Here is a 24,505-nt window from a genome sequence, read left to right on the forward strand (position 1 = left end):
TTGTTATCGTTTACCTACTCGAGGGCGAGTAGGAACTAAGCTTGGGGATGCTTGATACGTCTCAAACGTATCTATAATTTCTTATGTTCCATGCTACTTTTATGATGATACTCACATGTTTTATACACATTATATGTCATTATTATGCATTTTCCGGAACTAACCTATTGACGAGATGCCGAAGGGCCAGTTGCTATTTTCTGCTGTTTTTGGTTCCAGAAACCCTAGTAAGGTAATATTCTCGGAATCAGACGAAATCAATGCCCAACATCCTATTTTCCCACGAAGCTTCCAGAACACCCGAGAGCCAGAAGAGGAGGGCCACAGGGCCACCAGATGACAGGGTGGTGCAGCCAGGGCCTGGGCCGCGCCCCCCCTATTGTGTCACCGCCTCGTCAGCCCTCCGACTCCGCCTCTTCGCCTATTTAAAGGTCCCTGACCTAAATCTTCGAGACGAAAAAGCCACGGTACGAGAAACCTTCCAGAGCCGCCGCCATCGCGAAGCCAAGATCTGGGGGACAGAAGTCTCTGTTCCGGCACGCCGCCGGGACGGGGAAGTGCCCCCGGAAGGCATCTCCATCAACACCACCGCCATCTTCATCACCGCTGCTGTCTCCCATGAGGAGGGAGTAGTTCTCCATCGAGGCTAAGGGCTGTACCGGTAGCTATGTGGTTAATCTCTCTCCTATGTACTTCAATACAATGATCTCATGAGCTGCCTTACTTGATTGAGATTCATATGAGTTTTGTATCACTATTCATCTATGTGTTACTCTAGTGATGTTATTAAAGTACTCTATTCCTCCTTCATGGTGTAACGGTGACAGTGTGTGCATCATGTAAGTACTTGGCGTAGGTTATGATTGTAATCTCTTGTAGATTATGAAGTTAATTATTGCTATGATAGTATTGATGCGATCTATTCCTCCTTCATAGTGTGATGGTGACAGTGTGCATGCTATGTTAGTACTTGGTGTAATTGCAATGATCTATCATGCACTCTAAGGTTATTTAAATATGAACATCGAATGTTGTGGAGCTTGTTAACTCCGGCATTGAGGTGCTCTTGTAGCCCTACACAATTAGTGGTGTTCATCATCCAACAAGAGAGTGTAGAGTGGTTTTATTATGTGATCAATGTTGAGAGTGTCCACTAGTGAAAGTATGATCCCTAGGCCTTGTTTCTAAGCATCGAAACTCCGTTTATTTACTGTTCTGTTGCATGTTTACTCGCTGCCATATTTTATTCAGATTGCTATTACCACTCATATACATCCATACTACTTGTATTTCACTATCTCTTCACCGAACTAGTGCACCTATACATCTGACAAGTGTATTAGGTGTGTTGGGGACACAAGAGACTTCTTGTATCGTGATTGCAGGGTTGCTTGAGAGGGATATCTTTGACCTCTTCCTCCCTGAGTTCGATAAACCTTGGGTGATCCACTTAAGGGAAACTTGCTGCTATTCTACAAACCTCTGCTCTTGCAGGCCCAACACAGTCTACAAGAATAGAAGCACCCGTAGACATCATACATCTTATAATTAAAACCATAAGTGTGATTATCAATCACTTATCAAATAGAAACCAAGTCCTACTAGCAACTTCTAAAATACTTTGAGTTGAAAGTATCAACTCTAATAATCCAAATATATTGTTTCACAAGAGAGACATGAAATTAAAACAAGAATACAAACTCATGTTTAATTGCTATTTTGAATAAGCCCACATATATGAATTCAATAAATTATAAAATACTTTCTTGAAATAAGAAAGTGGTGTAATAATCATTACACTAACTCTTAATAGAATCAACATAATTGAAATACCTGCATAATAGAAAAGAGGTAAAATATGAATTCAAAATTTGAATTCAACAAATGAGAATTCAAAACAGAAAATAGAAAAGAAAAAGAAAAGAGGAGAAAACCCACCTGGACCTTACCTGGCCGAGCAGTCCAGGAGGAGCCCAATTCGTAGCCCAGCACCACAGCCCATCAAGCAGCCCAGCACCAGCCCATCTACTAGGACCCAGAGCAGCCCACCGTACCGATTTGCAGGGGGGAATCGTCTTCCTCCTGCGCATGGTCGACACGATGTAGACGTGCAGGACTTCGCCGACCACCTCACCGTTGTCGATCAAGACGAGCACGGATGCCAGGGACCAGTTCAACAGCGCATACAAGAACCACCGCGTCCGAGAATATCCAAACACGAAGGGATTCATGCCCAAAACCTCGCCGACATCATCGATATATCTGGGCCGTCGCCGGTGGTGGCGAGGACGATTCCGTCCTTGTCAAGCCATATAAACGTGCCAGGAGCTCGGCCCAGAAACCCTAGAACCTCGAGGCTCACCCATTCCCTCTCAATCCCTCTCTATTCCCCGCAAACAGCCATGCTCTGTAGCCGGAGTTCATGATGCCACCGTCGGAGGAGGCCACCCCATGAACCCTGAGGTAGTCCACGAGAAGCGCATGAGTGTGAGGATCGTTCTGGTAGAAGGAATCGGGAGAGGGCGTGCTCAATCAGGCGAAATCGACCGTTCCCTTTCACTCGGGTTCACCGGCGATCTCAAAATCTCCGTCATCTCCGACGTTCCCCGACCTCGATGACCATCCCGACAGAACCACGGTGAGTGTACGCACTCAGAGAACCCTTAAATGTGCGTTTTTATCTACCATAGCATACGATTCGATACCTCGCCGGAGTTGTGCGCCGCAGACATGAATTCCGGCGATGCTCCGGTGGTCTATTCGAGCAATCAAACCCACCATTGGACTCAGCGTGTAGAGGGGGTCCGGAAATTGCTAGTCGCGCGTCCCAGTAGGCCAAAAATCGGCGTTGCCGTCGATCGCCGGAGATCTCTTCGGCGAGGTGGCGTGGCTGGTGGGGTCAGTGGCCGTTGACTTGGTCGTTCCTTGCGTGGTAGCTGACCTGGCTTCTGGCCCACTGGACAGCGAGTGTGTGTAGGTCTGATCCGGGTGAAAATAGCAATTCCGAATTAATTCAAATCTCTTAAATTGCTGAAACTTTGCAAGAATATAGAAAATTCAATATAGCTCAGAAAAATATAAATAAGGCATCAAAATTCTTATAAAAGTAAACTCTATCCAATAAAAATATAAAATGAAAATTATATTTTTAATAAAAATTCAATTCTTTAATACTTGCTAGTTAAGCCTTTTCTTTTAATTCTAAATGCAATTAAAATTCAATAATTAGAAAAACTTTCCAAGTTAAATAAAAACCAGTAAATAAATAAAGAAAACATTAAAACAAATTTTCTTTATTTGTTAATTTGATAAATCCTTATTATAAGGATTAAAACCCTGACTAATAATTACCTTAATTATTAATTCATAAAAAAAATAAAAAGCCCCAATCTAATATTATTTTTATTTCAAAGTTATCAATAACTTCAACTTTAAAATGAAGTTATTACCTTGAGAACTACCTGGTGGATTGATACGTCTCCAACGTATCCATAATTTCTGATGTTCCATGCTTGTTTTATGATAATACTTACATGTTTTGCTTGCACTTTATGATGTTTTTATGCGTTTTCCGGAACTAACCTATTAACAAGATGCCACAATGCCAGTTCCTGTTTTCTGCTGTTTTTGGTTCCAGAAAGGCTGTTCGGGCAATATTCTCGGAATTCGACGAAATCAACGCCCAAGATCCTATTTTTCCCGGAAGCATCCAAAACACCGAAGGAGAGTCGGAGGAGAGCCAGGGGGCCACCACACAGGTGGGCCGCGCGGGCCACACCTTGGCCCCGCCGGCCTGGTGTGGGGCCACCCTGTCGCCCCTCATGCGCCGCCTCTTCGCCTATTTAAGCCCTTTCGACCTAAAAACGCAGTACGGATTGACGAAACTCCAGAAAGACTCCAGGGGCGCCGCCGCCATCGCGAAAATCCAATTCGGGGGACAGAATCTCTATTCCGGCACGCCGCCGGGACTGGGAAGTGCCCCCAGAAGCCATCTCCATCGACGCCACCGCCTCCATCATGCTCCGTGAGTAGTTCCCCCATGGACTACGGGTTCTAGCAGTAGCTAGTTGGTACTCTCTATCCCATGTACTTCAATACAATGATCTCATGAGCTGCCTTACATGATTGAGATCCATCTGATGTAATCGGTGTTGTGTTTGTTGGGCTCCGATGGATGATACATTATGATTAGTCTATCTATAAAGTTTGTGAAGTTATTGTTGCTGCAATCTTGTTATGCTTAATGCTTGTCACTAGGGCCCGAGTGGCATGATCTTAGATTTAAGCTCTATATTTATTGCTTAGATTGTATCTACAAGTTGTATGCATATGTCACTGTCCGGAACCAAAGGCCCCGAAGTGACAGAAATCGGGACAACCGGAGGGGATGGCGGTGATGTGAGGATCACATGTTTTCACCAAGTGTTAATGCTTTGCTCCGGTACTCTATTAAAAGGAGTACCTTAATATCCAGTAGATTCCCTTGAGGCCCGGCTGCCACCGGCTGGTAGGACAAAAGATGTTGTGCAAGTTTCTCATTGCGAGCACGTACGACTATATATGGAAAAAACATGCCTACATGATTAATAAGCTGGATGTTCTAACTTAATGCTTTGAATCCTATCAATTGCCCAACTGTAATTTGTTCACCCAACACTTGTTACTTGTTATTGGAGAGTTACCACTAGTGTAGATCGTTGGGAACCCCGGTCCATCTCTCATCATCATATACTTGTTCTACATGTCATTGGAAGTAGTATCAACTATTTTCTGGTGCTATTGCTCTCATATTGCTATTGCGATCTCGTATTCTTTGTTACTCGCTCTCATATTACTGCTGCTTTCACATCACCCCTGTTGCTAGTGCTTTTCCAGGTGCAGCTGAATTGACAACTCAGTTGTTAAGGCTTATAAGTATTCTTTACCTCCCCTTGTGTCGAATCAATAAATTTGGGTTTTACTTCCCTCGAAGACTGCCGCGATCCCCTATACTTGTGGGTTATCAAGATTTTTTAAGGCGCTGCTGCCGGGGAGGCATAGCTCTACTCATAAGTTCACCTGGGGAGTACACTCTACCTCTCTCTCTGTTTTTATTTTGTTTTACTTTGTTTTGCTTAGTTTAGTTTTGCCTAGTTTATTTGTGCTTAGTTTATTTATTTCTTGTTTTATTTTTCTTAGTTTACTTTTGTCTAGTTTCTTTTTGTCTTGTTTTACTTTTCTCATATACCCAAAAATCCATAAAAATTTGAAAAACCTAAAAATTAAAAACTGCTGTCATGGGAGAACCCATAACCTACTTGGAGCTTATAGAATATTATAATAATTATAGAGAATCAAGAGCGGGAAAAGTGATGAGTGCTGTGATAGAAAAATTGAATACAATTGCTAAAATCTTGCTTAAACGCCATGATATAAACTGTTGCTCTCAACAGGACACTAAACATCTTAAATTTCAATGTGGCTTTAGTGAGGAATTTTTAATTAAGAACTATAATCGGAATAGCTATATTCATTTTGGGTTCGAAGAAGTAGAACAATTTGTCATATTTATGGGAGCCTCTGAGATAGAATCCTTCATGGTTAAAAATTATGAAACTTGTGTTGTTTGTAAGGACCTTAAAGATTATGTCTCTTCTATCCTTAATTTTTGCAATGAAAGTTACACTGATAATCCTTATATCATTGATTATAAAGAGAGACTCATTAATGCACAAGAATGCACTCACAATTTGCAGGGACCTGTGGAAGAAAAAAATGATGAACCTGAAAGCTCATTGGATGAAAAAGAGGAGGAAATTGATGAACCTGAAAGCTCATTGGATGAAAAAGAAGAGGAGAGTGATGAACAAAAGGAGGAAGAATGGATTAGCTACCCATGCCAACCTTCTAATGAGAGTAACTCTTTATCTCTTACACTATTTGATTGTCCTCCATGCTTACCGAAAGAGGTTGAATGTTATGTTCCTGTGGATTCTCTTGAAATATTTCCTATGAATAAAACTTGTGAGAATAATTATGCTACTGTTATTTATGATAATCCATGCTACTTTGATAAATCTTATGATAATGCTTTGTTTGTGCCTGATGTCGAAATGCATGGTACTAAAGAATTTTGCGTAGCAAATGTTTATGATAAAGCTCTTGATGATGGTCCTATGTTACTTGATAATATTAATTGTACTACTAATGAAAATGGGATTGGAGAGGTCTTGACATTATCTATGAGTCCCATATCTCTTGAGATTGATGGACTTGTTATATTATTGATAAAAGTGTGTTTAAAAGTTTTTATCGCACTATTTTTGAGCTTGATAAAAATTATGTGTTTATGGATCATGAGAAGCATGCTTCATGTGATAGTTATGTTGTTGAGTTTGTTCATGAAGCTACTGAAAATTATTATGAGAGAGGAAAATATGGTTGTAGAAATTTGCATGGTACTAAAACACCTCTCTATATGCTGAAAATTTTGAAGTTACTCTTGTTTTATCTTGATATGCTTGTCACTTTGTTCTTCATGAATTCATTTGTGTACAAGATTCCTTTTCATAGGAAGCATGTTAGGCTTAAATTTGTTTTGAATTTGCCTCTTGATGCTCTCTTTTGCTTCAAATACTATTTCTTGCGAGTGCATCATCAAAATTGCTGAGCCCATCTTAATGGCTATAAAGAAAGCACTTCTTGGGAGATAATCCATGTGTTTATTTTGATACTGTTTTGTTGAGTCTTGGAAGTTGTTACTACTGTAGAAACCTCTCCTTATCTTTATTTTATTGCAATGTTGTGCCAAGTGAAGCCTCTAATCGAAGGTTGATACTAGATTTGGATTTCTGCGCAGAAACAGATTTCTATCTGTCACGAATCTGGGCTGTTTTCTCTGTAGGTAACTCAGAAAAATCTGCCAATTTACGTGCGTATTCCACAGATATGTACGCAACTTTCATTAGTTTTGAGTTTTCTGATTTGAGCAACGGAAGTACCTGTTTAAAATTCGTCTTTACTGGCTGTTCTGTTTTGGCAGATTCTGTCTCTGTTTTTTGCATTGTCTCTTGTGGACTTTAAGCAAGGCTTTCTAGACGTGGAGAGCTGTAGCTAATGTTTTATTGAGTTCTTGCAATGTGTCACTACAGGACCAAGGTGGATTCAAGTTTTTTTTTTGAGTACTAACCCCTCTAATGAAGTTTATGAGAAGTTTGGTGTGAAGGAAGTTTTCAAGGGTCAAGAGAGGAGGATGATATACTATGATCAAGAAGAGTGAAGAGTCTAAGCTTGGGGATGCCCCCGTGGTTCATCCCTGCATATTTCAAGAAGACTCAAGCATCTAAGCTTGGGGATGCCCAAGGCATCCCCTTCTTCATCGACAAATTATCAGGTTCCTTCTCTTGAAACTATATTTTTATTCGGTCACATCTTATGTACTTTACTTGGAGCGTCTGTGTGCTTTTATTTTTGTTTGTGTTTGAATAAGATCGGATCCTAGCAATCCTTGTTTGGGAGAGAGACACGCTCCGCTTTTTCATATGAACACTTGTTCTTCGTTTTACTTTTAATGTTCAATGATAAAAGTTGGAAGCTACATCACTTATGGTTATTTGGTTGGAAACAGAAAATACCTCATATTGTCTTGAATAATTTGACACTTGGCAATTGTTTTGAGCTCTCAAGTAGATCATGATTAAGTTTTTTCATGTAGTTTAAACCTATTAGTGGAGAACTACTGTAGAGCTTGTTGAAATTGGTTTGCATGATTGGTCTCTCTTAAGGTCTAGATATTTTCTGGTAAAAGTGTTTGAGCAACAAGGAAGACAGTGTAGAGTATTATAATGCTTGCAATATGTTATTATGTAAGTTTTGCTGTACCGGTTCATACTTGTGTTTGCTTCAAATAACCTTGCTAGCCCAAAACCTTGTACTGAGAGGGAATGCTTCTCGTGCATCCAAAACCTTGAGCCAAAACCTATGCCATTTGTGTCCACCATATCTACCTATTATGTGGTATTTCCTGCCATTCCAAGTAAATACTTCATGTGCTACCTTTAAACCTTCAAAATGCTTCTTAATTTGTGTTGATGTTTTATAGCTCATGAGGAAGTATGTGGTGTTTATCTTTCAACCTTGTCATTTACTCTTGACAGACTCTCACCAATGGACTAGTGGCTTCATCCGCTTATCCAATAATTTTGCAAAAAGAGCTGGCAATGGGGTTCCCAGCCCCAATTAATTAACTTGCATTAATAATTCTCTTCACGTGTTTTGCCCTGATCTATCAGTAAGCAACTTAATTTTGCAAATAGACACTCCTTCATGGTATGTGAATGTTGGAAGGCACCCGAGGATTCGGTTAGCCATGGCTTGTGAAAGCAAAAGGTTGGGAGGAGTGTCAACCATAAATAATAAAACTAAAATACTTGTGTAAACAAAAGAGAAGAGGGATGATCTACCTTGCTGGTAGAGATAACGTCCTTCATGGGAGCCGCTCTTGAAAGTCTGGTTGATGAGGTAGTTAGAGTGCCCACTATCAGTCGTTGACAACAACAAACACCTCTCAAAACTTTACTTTTATGCTCTCTATATGATTTCAAAACTTAAAAAGCTCTAGCACATGATTTAATCACTGCTTCCCTCTGCGAAGGGCCTTTCTTTTACTTTATGATGAGTCAGTTTACCTACTTCCTTCCATCTTAGAAGCAAACACTTGTGTCAACTGTGCATTGATTCTTACATACTTGCTTATTTGCATTCATCATATTACTTTATGTTGACAATTATCCATGAGATATACATGTTGAAAGTTGAAAGCAACCGCTGAAACTTAAATCTTCCTCTGTGTTGCTTCAATGCCTTTACTTTGAATCTATTGCTTTATGAGTTAACTCTTGTGCAAGACTTTTGATGCTTGTCTTGAAAGTACTCTTCATGAAAAGTTTTGCTACATGTTATCTATTTGTTAGCAACTATAGATGATTGCCTTGAGTCACTTCATTCATCTCATATGCTTTGTAATAGTATGATCAAGGTTATGTAAGTAGCATGTCACTACAGAAATTATTCTTTTTATCGTTTACCTACTCGAGGACGAGTAGGAACTAAGCTTGGGGATGCTGATACGTCTCCAACGTATCCATAATTTCTGATGTTCCATGCTTGTTTTATGACAATACTTACATGTTTTGCTTGCACTTTATGATGTTTTTATGCGTTTTCCGGAACTAACCTATTAACAAGATGCCACAGTGCCAGTTCCTGTTTTCTGCTGTTTTTGGTTCCAGAAAGGCTGTTCGGGCAATATTCTCGGAATTCGACGAAATCAACGCCCAAGATCCTATTTTTCCCGGAAGCATCCAGAACACCGAAGGAGAGTCGGAGGAGAGCCAGGGGGCCACCACACAGGTGGGCCACGCGGGCCACACCTTGGCCGCGCCGGCCTGGTGTGGGGCCACCCTGTCGCCCCTCCTGCGCTGCCTCTTCTCCTATTTAAGCCCTTTCGACCTAAAAACGCAGTACGGATTGACGAAACTCCAGAAAGACTCCAGGGGCGCCGCCGCCATCGCGAAACTCCAATTCGGGGGACATAATCTCTATTCCGGCACGCCGCCGGGACAGGGAAGTGCCCCCAGAAGCCATCTCCATCGACGCCACCGCCTCCATCATGCTCCGTGAGTAGTTCCCCCATGGACTACGGGTTCTAGCAGTAGCTAGTTGGTACTCTCTATCCCATGTACTTCAATACAATGATCTCATGAGCTGCCTTACATGATTGAGATCCATCTGATGTAATCGGTGTTGTGTTTGTTGGGATCCGATGGATGATACATTATGATTAGTCTATCTATAAAGTTTGTGAAGTTATTGTTGCTGCAATCTTGTTATGCTTAATGCTTGTCACTAGGGCCCGAGTGGCATGATCTTAGATTTAAGCTCTATATTTATTGCTTAGATTGTATCTACAAGTTGTATGCATATGTCACTGTCCGGAACCAAAGGCCCCGAAGTGACAGAAATCGGGACAACCGGAGAGGATGGCGGTGATGTGAGGATCACATGTTTTCACCAAGTGTTAATGCTTTGCTCCGGTACTCTATTAAAAGAAGTACCTTAATATCCAGTAGATTCCCTTGAGGCCCGGCTGCCACCGGCTGGTAGGACAAAAGATGTTGTGCAAGGTTCTCATTGCGAGCACGTACGACTATATATGGAAAACATGCCTACATGATTAATAAGCTGGATGTTCTAACTTAATGCTTTGAATCCTATCAATTGCCCAACTGTAATGTGTTCACCCAACACTTGTTACTTGTTATTGGAGAGTTACCACTAGTGTAGATCGCTGGGAACCCCGGTCCATCTCTCATCATCATATACTTGTTCTACATGTCATTGGAAGTAGTATCAACTATTTTCTGGTGCTATTGCTCTCATATTGCTATTACTCCTGCTGTGTTACTGTTACTACTGCTCTCATATTACTGCTACTTTCACATCACCCCTGTTGCTAGTGCTTTTCCAGGTGCAGCTGAATTGACAACTCAGTTGTTAAGGCTTATAAGTATTCTTTACCTCCCCTTGTGTCGAATCAATAAATTTGGGTTTTACTTCCCCCGAAGACTGCCGTGATCCCCTATACTTGTGGGTTATCATGGATTAGAAAACCCTAGCTCCATTATACATAAAATAGTAGTTCATAATTTTATGTGGGATTCTAAAACCCTAATGCCATTAGGAACCCTAACTCCATTAACCCATATGAACCCTAATTTGTCCTAAACCTAAACCCTAGGTTATACCATGTGATCATCCTACTTTCTTTTAAATCATAGAACCATATAGAACCTAGATACTTGTCATGTCCACGAAAAATGTAGAAGACCTATCTCTAATAAGATGGGTATTCCATGTGTTCATCTTCATCTAACTTAGATGATCAAATGGGGTTAACCAAATATAAACCCTAGTTCCAATCCTCAGGGACATCAACCTTACCTATCCATGCTTAGCATCACACCATTGTGATGAACCCTGATAGCAACCATGCCAATATTGTGCATCCTATTCCTTACACACTAAACCCTACTAGTGTTAGATACTTATGAAATATCCTATTTAGGAGCTAACTATTCCTTACTTAGTGGATCCAATAGGAAACCCTAGACAACCTCAACCTTAATTGTAATACTTCTTATTACTTAAGAAGTATGTTCTTCAAAAGTTATTCTTTCAAAATAAATAGGGAGTAGCCATCAAACCTACTTAATAGGACCTATAAACCCAAAACATCTATCACCAATAAGATATACCACCTTGATAGCAACTATTGGTAATTATGATGTTTAGGCTTAATTCAACCATACAAGCCCTAGTAGCTGATGAATCCAACATTGTTGGGATCCATCTCATTCTTACTCCAGAAACTAGTTTGGAATCATCTTAAACCATAGAAATCCACAACCATAATTATCATACTTGTTCTTCATTAAAGAACATGTTCTTCAAAAGTTATTCTTTTGAAGAATATAACAAGCAATCATTTAACCATGCCATATAGTACTAAAACAGTTCTTTACATATTAACATTATGCCAATTATTATTCCTTGTGTGCTCAATTAATTACTATGCTTTATTATGTAACTTGTACATGATACCAAGTAATAAAACCTTAATAAGAACCTTGTTTGTGAATCACTCTAAAAGTGTAACAAACCCTAAACCAATCATATCATCTCACTAATCCTAAATCATCGGGGTTAGGTCACGCTTAGAGCAACTGCATCTCATACTTATGCATTATTGCATCCTTGCCAATCTTTTAAACATCGTCCTTACCGGATGATGATGCTATTTCAGAATTTGGAGTTATTGCGTATCGAAGACCTTGCCTGCATAATCTTGCAGTCAAGAAAGGCAAGTTCATCGCTTGCTCATGTCATTTGAGTATTTTTACCAAATTACTTGCAAAGTACTATGTTTATCACTATTGCATAAAAAGCAAAACCACTATTTTCATAACTATGAATATGACTAAGTGGTGGGCAATGGAACCATGGATTGTGTTGAAATGGTGGAGGTTCCATTGCAAGGGTTTATATCCATCTAGGATTAAACAACAAATGTCGTCCAATGATTCTTGTGCCGTAATAACCGTGTTAACCATAAGATCTGGAGTGGGACGGAATAGTCAATTGTATTTCCACCTCTTGTACATCAACGGACGCGCTTTACCGTAGACACTTGTATTCCAACGGTGCAAGCGGTGGCTGGGGAAGCCTAAAGTCCCCACAGCATAGTCCGTAGACACTTGTAGCCCGAGGATCAAGCGGTGGCTGGGGAAGCCTAAAGTCCCCACGGTATTGCGGTCTATGAGGGGTTGCATCTACCGGCGAAGGAGTTTGGTTCGATCCCAGATTGTTGTCGTGGTCGGGGTCCATCCTTAATTGGTGTAAGAGGACCGGCGAGAACCCAGGGTCGGGGATGCAACAAATGGTGGGTGTGCGAGGTAGCGGAGGAATATGATTGGCTATGACCTTATACCGGGCCTCACACCAAAGGAAGTGTGGACGGGGAAATTGCCGGGTTGGCACCAAGGTTAAGATCTCTTATGGGTAAAGCAACACACCTCTGCAGAGTGTAATGAATCGTGACATGTCACTCCCTGTTCCGGGACATGGAACTGTGAACGCTGCCGGAAAGGAACTCCATGAAGTTCTAGTAAACCGGTGAAGGCTGACAGACATAGTTCTTCTGAATAAAAGCAACCTTTTGAAGAAATGGTTATGAAAACCTGCATTGGTATTAGACTTTCTGGCCTAATGTTGTAGCTAGTGCATTAAACACCTCTTTCCTATAATGAACTTGTTGAGTACGCTTGTACTCATACCACTCTTAAATCCCCTGCTTAGATACGGAGGCATCGAAGGAGGATCTACAATACCACTCGAAGGCCGAGGAGTCAAGAACTACTTCAAGGGACAGGACCCTATTAGAAGAGTCAAATACCACATCCAACAAGGAGAAAACCTAGATTAGCCATAGAAGGGAACTAGCTTCCTAAACCTAGCTCCTATTTAGCTAGAATCTATTCACAGCCTCTATAGCTAGTTAAATACTCTACAAATAGAGTTCGTGATAAGACTAGACTACGAGTCGTTCTTCTGGAGTTATTTGCAATTTTACCTCATTGTAAAGTAGGAGGCTGTGATGATCTTATGTAACAGAGTCAATGTTGTAATTTTATAGACATGCCTTGGACCCGCATATGTTTCTGTTGTACCACTCTGAGCGATATAAGACTAGTGGAACGGTGTTTCATTGGTGTTATATCATACTTGCATACTACACCATGCAGTGGTATGCCGGGTCACCACAGTTGGTATCAGAGCAAATGCTTTGACCCTAGGATTAAAACCCTTTAAAGGAGACCTATAGGTTTGGTAGTGTCTATAGGTGGTTGTCTTAGCTAAACAAAATATTTCTTATGACTTGAGATGGATATTCACTTGAGAATAATCCTGACACACTTAAGTCAACATTTCTTACCTATCTTTCCTAAGTGAAGCTAGTTAGCTAATCCTAAATATGTAGAACACCATTAAGTCCTTAAAATCATAGATGAGTAGACCACAGTTGGTATACAATACATGGTAGTCCAAAGAGAGGATACAACCATAAGGAAGATATCCTATTGGAAGATGTGTACCAACACATGTCATGGTTAAGTAAGAGTTATTCAGACCTGTAATATGAACGATATCATGTGATAAAGATAAGTATATTAGGAAGATATCCTACTAGAAGGTGTATACCAAGACAATAAATAGGGTAAGTAAAAAATATCTAAACTTGTGAAACAACTGATAGTAAGTGATACAAACAAGTGATATGAGGTAGTATAGACCATGATGAGTCAATCATGTGAGCTAAGGAAGAGAGATATGAATAAAATATGTTTACTTACATGGTAGAGTTGATAATCATATATGATTCACTTGAGAATCGTTATGTGATGGACTAGAACATCATAAATAATTAAGAGGAGTACAATAAGAAGTCAGGTCCTCAACAACAGTGCAAGATTTGTGTTCCGAAACCATGGGACTGTGTCAAGCACATCAGAACCCTAGCCACATGGTAGAAACATCTGGAAGAATAGGAGCTATATTCCAATAGTTATGTGATTAAAGTAGCTATGTTAGAATCTAGAGATATCATGTGAAGTAGTACTCAACAAAATGGAGGTAAAAGCTAGTACTTCCAAAGGAAATAAGGTAAACCACAACCATTCTGGATCAAAGTGTTCAAGATTATCTCATTGCAAATGTGTAATTCAGGTAAATGCTGAGACAAGTAGTAGAATTCCATTTATTCGTGCTAAGTATCACGATACAAACCTATCTTGTGTGGTGTTATATATTACACATCAGAGCCTGAAGTTTAGAGATGTCTTACTCAACTATTATATTCAGGCTTATGATAGTGTGTATTATATGCACAAAGCTGAATCTTTTTGGATTTTATTGGATTTTCATTGTTTGACTAGATCCATACATGAAGTTTGACTTTGATATGCAAATGCATGTTGCAATATCAAGTTCTTACTTGATGCTATAGATCTAGAGGGTGATGGTAAACGTGTGAGGTGGTGACGAACTCTGAAGATCTTAAAGACAAGATGAAGGTTCATCAGAAAAAGGAAGTAAAGTTATGGGAAGTAACCACAATACTCTGAAGGAAGTACAATCAGAAACTCATGCTTATCTCAACAGAGGAGTACTTTAGTAAATAAGAAGCATGAAGGTGAGAAATATGATGATTATGGAGAAGTAGAAGTAAACCCATAGTTAATATAGAAGAGGGAATGCATGGGAAATCACTCAGGATAATATATTCATTGTGTCAGCTAGTGGTTTTCTTCCAAAATAAACCCTGAATGAAGGAAGATGATATATGAAACCATAGCAGATATAAGAAGACCACAGTTGGTAACAGAAGACCACAGTTGGTATAGGATCAATACTGCGAGATAAAGTAAAAGATGTCCCGACCAATTAGGTCAAAACCTATAATAGAGTACACTTTTAGATAACAAATAGCCACATTTGGTATCAAGTAGTCCAAAATTGGATTATTCGTACCAAGAAAAACTGAACAAATAATTTTTTTTTCAGCCAAATAACTATGACCTATAATCATTTAGTCGAAGAATTCACCTTGGATATCCACAAATTGAGTGAATACACCACAAACATTCTTCGCGAGACCTTAGAAGAAGTACAAACCATAAGTTAGAACAAGACCAATATTCTAACCATAAGCCCAATGGTTGGAAGAAAAGGAGTTGAAGACCCTAAGAAAACTCTAAGGGGTAGAGTAAAGATTGAGTTGGATGTACAATGACTCAATACTTTAAGCAAGATAGAAGAAGAAGGTCGGAACTGAGAGGAAGTTCAATCTTATTTTCATAAGATTATTGGACACTACTTTCAGAAGAATGTCAGACCAGAAGCCGAGATTCATACCTCGAGGAAGTAAGAAGTGGACTATAACTTGAGAAAGTGAGTAATATCTACTCAGAAGTACGTAAGCTCAAGTCAGCTAATGTTAATGAAGTTGGACGAAGAAAATACCGTAGACCAAATATAGTTCGAGAAGGCCAAAGACTGAAGGATGTTGACTATACCAAAACTAAAGTCCATTTGAAAGATTCCTTTCATGGAACCTAAAGAACCAAAATAGTTATAGGTATCAATTATAAACCATGATTGGATGGACTAAAAGAGTCTAATCCATTCTTAGAGGAATAAACCATCATGATCATTTCCATGATAAGTACCTTACCAAGTACCATTATTGCACTTTTGGTAGTAAGGGAAAACAAAGACCTATTTATCAATTAGGAGTTTACTATCCAATTAATCTTCAGTTAAGACTAGCAGCACCAGAAGAAGTCCCATCATTGAATTTTCAATGATAAAGTAAACAAGATTATAATATTGAAAGAAATCATGGAATGGAAGTAAGAAGCCATGGTTCAGAGACAAACCCTAATGGATTCCAGGAAGAATCTGGACAAGAGATATATTCAATGATATCCAGTAAGATCAATACGGAGTCCGAGAAAAGTTGTAGTCTGCACAAGTCAGATCCACACTCTGAAACGTGAGAGAGTTCAAACTTCGAGGACGAAGTTTAGTTTAAGGGGTAGAGACTGTAATATCCCAGGTATTGGGGTTACAAAAATAGAGGCAACAGATGTGTGCATTGCATTCATGCATAGAAAATCTGGGGAATTTTCGCGGTTTAAAGTAAAACAGTCACAATAATTGAAGTTTCACTTGACCTTGGTGGAATTGAAGTAGCTCATCAAGTCAAGCGCTATAAACCTCAATGTGACTTTGTTAAAACCTTGTTTTGGGTAGAGATGATTTGATCTAAGGGGTTAGATCAAATGGAACTCATAATCAACACAACAACACTTTACTTAGTGATCAATTGCTTGATCTTACAAAAGATTATAATATGGTATTCTTTGCTATATCAGATGAACAACTATTCAAATATAAATCAAGTAGTAATAAAATGGAGAAACCATTATTGATTTATCTTTTCCATATCTTAAACTAATCCTTGATCCTACCATGAACCTCATGGTATTGATTCCACTTAAATCTTTGAAATATGACAAGGAGATCAACCCTAGGAAAATATATTCTTCTCTATTACATATTATAATACATCAAACCTAAAGAGGTGAGAGTCCTATTTTATTTAGGGAAGCAATGACAAACCTTGAGGCAAACCTTGGATATAAATATCCATGTGATCACAACATCATCTTCAAGAGGAACCCTAGAGTATTATTCAAGTCATTCCCAAATGAGAGAGACCATTCATACTAATCCAAGCTTTACCTATTTAAGAATAAAGGACAACCTTTGAACTAAAGTATTAGGTTGAAAACCATTTCCCTTGGAGTGGTGAGATAACTTAATATCACATGGAATAATACCATATCAATGAATTGATAAAGTAAGGAGGAGATTAATTCAACCAAGATAGCCAAGTGGAGTTTTAGACTTGATACCTATTGAAATCTTGTGAGTACACCATAAACCCTAGGATAATCCATTCCTATATGAGAGAGCTAAAGCCATGGGGTCACACTCAAGTTAGTTAAGGCAACACTTTGATTTGAGGGAAAGAACTATCCATATACCCAGATGATTATATCATCATACCTTGGAAAGAACTATAAGTAATTACCTCAGGCATTCTCCTGGGATATAAACTATGGAGACAACTATAGTATGCCTATCCTAGAAAGTAAAATAGAAGTGCTATACCTTAATTGTTCAAGACAATGCTTGATCATGGGAGTGAGAAACCTAATTCTTGAGAGATAACTTAGGAGGCCAAACCTTGATCATTACAAATTGTGTAGGGATCCTAAACCCTAAGAACTTGAAGTAGAGGATATAAGCACATAAGAAAAGCCTATAGTGAAATCCTATAATTTATATGGTGAGAAACCCTTCATCATTATAACCAAAGTTAACTATAAAAAGAAATATAGCTACTTTAGTTACTTTAATAATAGATTAAGGATATAATAGAAATCTATTGGTATAAGATCAAACCAAATTCTCAAGTCCTTAGTAATTAAAGGAGAACAAAAACAATTAAGCAAGCAACCATATTACCTTGGTTAGGGGAGATTAAACCCTACCAAATACAATATGATGTCATCTCAACTCTACAAACTAGAAGTTTATCTCAACCCTAGATTATGCATTACTATGGTGATCATAATATAAACCTAGGACATAATTGAGATTCAAACCAATTGCCATTAGGTAAATATCATTAGAACCCTTGTATGGCACATTAATAAAATCTTAAGGTACAATTATTAAACCTGGGAAAACTCTTGTGATACATCTTATAATTAAAACCATAAGTGTGATTATCAATCACTTATCAAATAGAAACCAAGTCCTACTAGCAACTTCTAAAATACTTTGAGTTGAAAGTATCAACTCTAATAATCCAAATATATTGTTTCACAAGAGAGACATGAAATTAAAACAAGAATACAAACTAATGTTTAATTGCTATTTTGAATAAGCCCACATATATGAATTCAATCAAATATAAAATACTTTCTTGAAATAAGAAAGTGGTGTAATAATCATTACACTAACTCTTAATAGAATCAACATAATTGAAATACCTGCATAATAGAAAAGAGGTAAAATATGAATTCAAAATTTGAATTCAACAAATGAGAATTCAAAACAGAAAATAGAAAAGAAAAAGAAAAGAGGAGAAAACCCACCTGGACCTTACCTGGCCGAGCAGTCCAGGAGGAGCCCAATTCGCAGCCCAGCACCACAGCCCATCAAGCAGCCCAGCACCAGCCCATCTACTAGGACCCAAAGCAGCCCACCGTACCGATTCGCAGGGGGGCATCGTCTTCCTCTTGCGCATGGTCGACACGGTGTAGACGTGTAGGACTTCGCCGGCCACCTCACCGTTGTCGATCAAGACGAGCACGGATGCCAGGGACCAGTTCAACAGCGCATACAAGAACCACTGCGTCGGAGAATATCCAAACACGAAGGGATTCGTGCCCAAAACCTCGCCGACATCATCGATATATCTGGGCCGTCGCCGGTGGTGGCGAGGACGATTCCGTCCTTGTCAAGCCATATAAACGTGCCAGGAGCTCGGCCCAGAAACCCTAGAACCTCGAGGCTCACCCATTCCCTCTCAATCCCTCTCTATTCCCCGCAAACAGCCATGCTCTGTCGCCGGAGTTCATGACGCCACCGTCGGAGGAGGCCACCCCATGAACCCTGAGGTAGTCCACGAGAAGCGCATGAGTGTGAGGATCATTCTGGTAGAAGGAATCAGGAGAGGGCGTGCTCAATCAGGCAAAATCGACCGTTCCCTTACACTCGGGTTCACCGGCGATCTCAAAATCGCCGTCGTCTCCGACCTTCCCCGACCTCGATGACCATCCCAACAGAACCACGGTGAGTGTACGCACTCACAGAGAACCCTTAAATGTGCATTTTTATCTACCATAGCATACGATTCGATACCTCGCCGGAGTTGTGTGCCGCAGACATGAATTCCGGCGATGCTCCGGTGGTCTATTCGAGCAATCAACCCCACCATCGGACTCAGCGTGTAGAGGGGGTCCGGAAATTGCTAGTCGCGCGTCCCAGTAGGCCAAAAATCGGCGTTGCCGTCGATCGTCGGAGATCTCTCCGGCAAGGTGACGTGGCTGGTGGGGTCAGTGGCCGTTGACTTGGTCGTTCCTTGCGTGGCAGCTGACCTGGCTTCTGGCCCACTGGACAACGAGTGTGTGTAGGTCTGATCCGGGTGAAAATTGTAGGGATACGTTGCATAGAAAACAAAAAAATTTCTACCACGAGAACGCAATCCAAGCCAAGATGCAATCTAGAAGACGGAAGCAACGAGGGGATGAACGAGACTCACCCTTGAAGATTTCCAAAGCCTACAAGATGAGGCTCTTGTTGCTGCGGCAGACGATCACTTGCCGCTTTCAAAAGCGCGTAGAAGATCTTGACGGTGCCACAATCGGGCAGCACCTCCGTACTCGGTCACACGTTCGGTGTTGATGAAGACGACGTCCTTCTCCCTGTTCCAGCGGGCAGCAGAAGTAGTAGTTCCTCCTTGAATCCGGCAGCACGACGGCGTGGTGGTGGTGGCGATGGAGATCTCCGGCGGAGCTTCGCTAAGCGTTGCGGGAGAGGGGGAGAAGTGGGGCGGCTAGGGTTTGGGGAGAGGGGGTGGCCGGCCTCCTTGGGGTGCGGCCAAGGTGGTGGTGTTGTGGTGGCCGGCCCCCTCCCCTTGGCCCCTCATTATATAGGTGGAACCCCTAAGTGTTGGACTACAAGTCTTCGAATAAGACCCCAACCCAAAACCTTCCATGTGTAGGGAAACCTACCCAAGGTGGGATTCCCACCTCAAGTGGGAATCCCACCCTTCCATGAGGGAGGGTGGCCGGCCCCCTTGGTGGAGTCCACCTTGGACTCCCCCCTCTAGGGTTGGCCGGCCATGGGTGGTGGAGTCCCTTCGGGACTCCACCTTCCAAAGTGATTTCTTCCAGACTTTTCTAGAACCTTCTAGAGCCTTCCATAAATGCACCGGATCATTTTCAAACTTATAAAATGACTTCCTATATATGAATCTTATTCTCCGGACCATTCCGGAACTCCTCGTGATGTCCGGGATCCCATCCGAGACTTCGAACAATACTTCGAACTCCATTCCATATTCAAGTTCTACTAATACGACATCAAACCTTAAGTGTGTCACCCTACGGTTCGCGAACTATGTGGACATGGTTGAGAACTCTCTCCGACCAATAACCAATAGCGGGATCTGGAGATCCATAATGGCTCCCACATATTCAACGATGACTTAGTGATCGAATGAACCATTCACATACGATACCAATTCCCTTTGTCACGCGATATTTTACTTTTCCGAGGTTTGATCATCGGTATCTCTCTATACCTTGTTCAAACTTGTCTCCTGACAAGTACTCTTTACTCGTACCGTGGTATGTGGTCTCTTATGAACTTATTCATATGCTTGCAAGCTAATTAGACGACATTACACCGAGAAGGGCCCAGAGTATATCTATCCGTCATCGGGATGGACAAATCCCACTGTTGATCCATATGCCTCAACTCATACTTTCCGGATACTTAATCCCACCTTTATAACCACCCATTTACGCAGTGGCGTTTGATGTAATCAAAGTACCTTTCCGGTATAAGTGATTTACATGATCTCATGGTCGAAAGGACTAGGTAACTATGTATCGAAAGCTTATAGCAAATAACTTAATGACGTGATCTTATGCTACGCTTAATTGGGTGTGTCCATTACATCATTCATATAATGATATAACCTTGTTATTAATAACATCCAATGTTCATGATTATGAAACTCTAATCATCTATTAATCAACAAGCTAGTTAAGAGGCTTACTAGGGACTCATTGTTGTTTACATAACACACATGTATCAATGTTTCGGTTAATAAAATTATAGCATGGTATATAAACATTTATCATAAACATAAAGATATATAATAACCACTTTTATTATTGCCTCTTGGGCATATCTCCAACAGTCTCCCACTTGCACTAGAGTCAATAATCTAGATTACATTGTAAGGTAACTAACACCCATGGCATTCTGATGTTGGTCATGCTTTGCCCTAGGGAGAGCTTTAGTCAACGGATCTGCTACATTCAGATCAGTGTGTACTTTGCAAATCATTACTTCTCCATCTTCGATGTACTCGCGAATCGAATGATAACGCAACTTGATATGCTTTAGCCTCTTGTGTGACCTTGGTTCTTGTGCATTGGCGATGGCACCCATGTTGTCACAGTAGATGACTAGTGGGTCCAATGCACTAGGAACCACACCGAGCTCTACAATGAACCTCTTCATCCATACCGCTTCTGATGAAGCCTCTGAAGCCGCTATGTACTCCGATTCTGTTGAAGACTTCGCCACCGTGCACTGCTTCGAGCTTGCCCACCATCGCAGCACCATTCAATATAAACACGTACCTGCACCGTGACTTAGAGTCATCAGGATCAGTGTTCCAACTTGCATCGGTGTAACTTGTTACAACGAGCTCTTGGTTACCTCCATAACAAAGAAACATATCCTTAGTTCTTTTCAAGTACTTCAGGATATTCTTGACCGCTGTCCAGTGTTCCATTCCTGGATCACTTTGATATCTGCTAGTCAAACTAACAGCATGTGCTATATCCGGTCTAGTACATAGCATGGCATACATGATAGAGCCTACTGCCGAGGCATAGGGGATCTGACTCATCCTTTCTCTTTCTTCTGCCATAGCTGGACCTTGAGTCTTATTCAAGACCTTGCCTGGTAACATAGGTAAGAATCCTTTCTTACTTTCGTCCATTCTAAACTTCTTTAGAATCTTATCCAGGTATGTACTCTGTGATAGCCCTATTAGGCGTCTTGATCTATCTCTATAAATCTTGATGCCTAATATATACGATGCTTCACCACGGTCTTTCATTGAAAAACTATTATTCAAATAACCTTTTACACTGCTTAATAGTTCTATATAATTCCCAATCAATAATATCTCATCTACATATAATATCAGGAACGCTACAGAGCTCCCACTCACTTTCTTGTAAATACAGGCCTCTCCATGACACTGTATAAACCCGAAGTCTTTGATCACCTTATCAAAGCGTCAGTTCCAACTTCTCGATGCTTGCTTCAGTCCATAAATTGAACGTTCAAGTTTGCATACTTTGTCAGCATTTTTAGGATCGACAAAACCTTTGGGTTGTACCATATACAACTCTTCCTCAATGTCTCCATTAAGGAACGCCGTTTTGACATCCATCTGCCAAATCTCATAATCGAAAAATGCAGCTATTGCTAACAAAATCCTCACAGATTTTAGCTTCGCTACAGGTGAGAAAGTCTCATTGTAGTCAACACCTTGAATTTGTCGGAAACCCTTTGCGACAAGTCGAGCTTTATAGACAGTAATATTACCATCACCATCTGTTTTTCTCTTGAAGATCCATTTATTCTCGACAGCCTTGCGGCTATCAGGTAAGTCTACCAAAGTCCATACTTTGTTATCATACATGGATCCCATTTCGGATTTCATGGCTTCTTGCCATTTGTTGGAATCTGGGCTCATCATCGCTTCTTCATACGTCGCAGGGTCTTCATCATTGTTGTCCACAATCATGACATTTAGACAAGGATCATACCAATCAGGAGTGGCACGTTCCCTTGTCGATCTGCGAGGTTCAGTAGCTATCTCATTTGAAGTTTCATGATCATTATCATTAGCTTCCTCTGTTACCGGTGCAGGCGGCACAGGAACAATTTCCGGTACTGCGCTACTCTAATCAACGAGTGAAGATTCAGTAATCTCGTCGAGTTCTACTTTTCTTCCATTCACTTCTTTAGTGAGAAATACTTTCTCAAGAAAGGTTCCATTCTTAGCAACAAAGATCTTGCCTTCGGATCTGTGATAGAAAGTGTACCCTATAGTTTCCTTAGGGTATCCTATGAAGACGCATTTTTTCCGCTTTGGGTTCTAGCTTGTCCGGTTGTAACTTTTTTACATAGGCTTCGCAACCCCAAACTTTAAGGAACGACAGCTTAGGTTTCTTATTAAACCATAATTCATATGGTGTCGTTTCAACGGATTTTGATGGTGTTCTATTTAAAGTGAATGCGGCTGTCTCTAATGCATAACTCCAAAATGATAACGGTAAATCAGTAAGAGACATCATAGAACGAACCATATCTAAGAGAGTTCGATTACGACGTTCGGACACACCGTTTCGTTGTGGTGTTCCTGGCGGTGTCAATTGTGAAAGTATTCCGCATTTCTTTAAATGCATGCCAAACTCATAACTCAGATATTCACCTCCGCGATCAGATCGTAGAAATTTAATCTTCTTGTTATGTTGATTTTCTAGTTCACTTTGGAATTCCTTAAACTTCTCGAAAGTTTCGGATTTATGTTTCATGAAATAGATATACCCATATCTACTCAGATCATCTGTGAAGGTTAGAACATAACAATAACCACCGCGCGATGCTACACTCATTGGTCCGCACACATCGGTATGTATGATTTCCAATAAGTCAGTAGCTCGCTCCATAATACCAGAGAATGGAGTCTTAGTCATTTTTCCCATTAGACATGCTTCGCATTTATCAAGTGACTCAAAGTCAAGTGATTCAAGTAATCCATCGGTATGGAGTTTCTTCATGCGTTTCACTCCAATATGACCAAGACGACAGTGCCACATATAAGTAGAATTATCATTCAATCTAATTCGCTTAGCATCAATGTTATGAATATGTGTATCACTACTATCGAGATCTAACAGAAATAAACCATTCTTTTCAGGTGCTCGACCATAAAAGATATTATTCATAAAAATAGAACAAACATTATTCTCAGACTTGAATGAATAACCGTCTTGCATTAAACAAGATCCAGATATAATGTTCATGGTCAACGCGGGTACAAAATAACAATTATTGAGGTTTAAAACTAATCCCGAAGGTAGATGTAGAGGAAGTGTGCCGACAGTGATCACATCGACTTTGGATCCATTTCCAACGCGCATCGTCACGTCTTCCTTCAATAGTCTTCGTTTATTCTTTAGTTCCTGTTTCGAGTTACATATATGAGCAACCGAACCAGTATCAAATACCCAGGTACTAGTACGAGAACCAGTAAGATAAACATCTATAACATGTATATCAGATATACCTTCTTTCTTCTTCTTGACAAGGCCTCTCTTCAGATCAGCCAAATACTTGGAGCAATTACGCTTCCAGTGTCCCTTCTCCTTGCAGTAATAGCACTCAGCATCAGGCTTAGGGCCGTTCTTAGGTTTCATAGGAGGCGTGGTAGCTTTCTTGCCACCCTGCTTGA

This window comes from Lolium perenne, chromosome 7, assembly GCF_019359855.2.
Source record: "Lolium perenne isolate Kyuss_39 chromosome 7, Kyuss_2.0, whole genome shotgun sequence".
In the NCBI taxonomy this organism is placed as follows: Eukaryota; Viridiplantae; Streptophyta; class Magnoliopsida; order Poales; family Poaceae; genus Lolium; species Lolium perenne.